Source organism: Triplophysa rosa, linkage group LG23 (genome assembly GCF_024868665.1).
Source record: "Triplophysa rosa linkage group LG23, Trosa_1v2, whole genome shotgun sequence".
Taxonomy (NCBI): Eukaryota; Metazoa; Chordata; class Actinopteri; order Cypriniformes; family Nemacheilidae; genus Triplophysa; species Triplophysa rosa.
This window is the reverse complement of record NC_079912.1, coordinates 3402350-3403977: the sequence shown is the minus strand read 5'-3', so window position 1 is coordinate 3403977 and position 1628 is coordinate 3402350.

Sequence of the window (1628 nt, the reverse complement as noted above, 5' to 3'; positions counted from 1 at the left end):
TTGGCTACAGTGTATAGACCCCCTGGTCCCTACACTGATTTTCTGAAAGAGTTTGCGGACTTCCTATCGGACCTATTGGTTAACGTTGATAAAGTACTAATTGTCGGAGACTTTAATATCCACGTAGATAGTGCTAACGATGCATTAGCAGTGGCGTTTACAGAGTTATTAGACTCTTTCGGAGTAACACAACAAATCAATGGACCCACTCATCGATTTAATCATACACTAGACTTGATTATATGTCACGGAGCCGATCTAACAAATATAGATATTATACCTCAAAGCGAAGATGTCACTGATCACTATCTTATAACATGTACACTGCACACTGCAGAAATCAGCCGTATATCTCATTATCGACAGGGTAGAACATTTACCTCGACTACTAAAGATAGTTTCGCAAAGAGCTTGCCAGATCTGACTCCTTTAATAACCATACCAATAAATACAGAATCGCTCGATGACATGACCAGCAAATTGGGCACTATTTTCTCTAATACATTAGAAGCTGTCGCACCTATGAAGTCAAAAAAGATTAATGAGAAAAACGTAGCACCATGGTACAACAGCACCACTCGTGCCCTTAAAAGAGAAACACGTAAACTGGAGCGCAAATGGAAACAAACCAAATTAGAGGTCTTTAAAATTGCGTGGAAAGAAAGTGCAAACTGTTATAAAAAGGCACTAAAAGCAGCAAAGGCAGAGCACCTCCGTAAACTCATAGAAACTAACAAAAACAATCCAAGGTTTTAATTTAGTACAGTTGCTAAACTAACAAATAAACAGACTTCACCTGACCTGGGTATTCCGCCGCACCTTGGTAGCAATGATTTCACGAAAACATACGAGACAAAATAGTAAAAACTCAACCTCCAAGTCTATCCTATAAATTAATACCAACCATCGCCCCAAAAGAAAGGCTACAGTGTTTTTCACCTATAAAACAGGAAGATTTAATTAAACTTATTGCAACATCTAAATCTACAACTTGCTTATTAGACCACATACCAACTAAATTATTAAAAGAGTTATTACCCGTTGCAATTGAGCCCATTTATAACATTATCAACTCGTCAATTAATCTAGGCCATGTCCCAGGACCCTTTAAACTGGCCGTCATTAAGACTCTTATCAAGAAACCAAACTTAGACCCCAATGAACTAGGAAACTATAGACCGATTTCAGACCTCCCTTACCTGTCTAAAATACTAGAAATAGTAGTGTCTACTCAGTTATGCTCTTTCTTACAAAATAATAACATACACGAAAAATTCCAGTCAGGCTTTAGACCGCATCATAGAACTGAAACTGCGCTCATTAAAATTACAAACGACCTGCTTATACTGTAGCATCAGATAAAGGTAACATCTCACTCCTAGTCCTGCTTGACCTTAGTGCTGCATTCGATACTGTAGACCATAAAATACTTCTAGATCGCTTACACAATTATACCGGTATTCAGGGACAGGCACTACAATGGTTCAGATCTTACTTATCAGACAGACATCAATTTTGTCCATTTAAATGGGGAATCATCAAATCTAACGCAAGTAAATTATGGATTACCTCAGGGAAGGACCCTTGCTATTCTCCATATACATGCTGCCCGTTGGAAACATTATTAG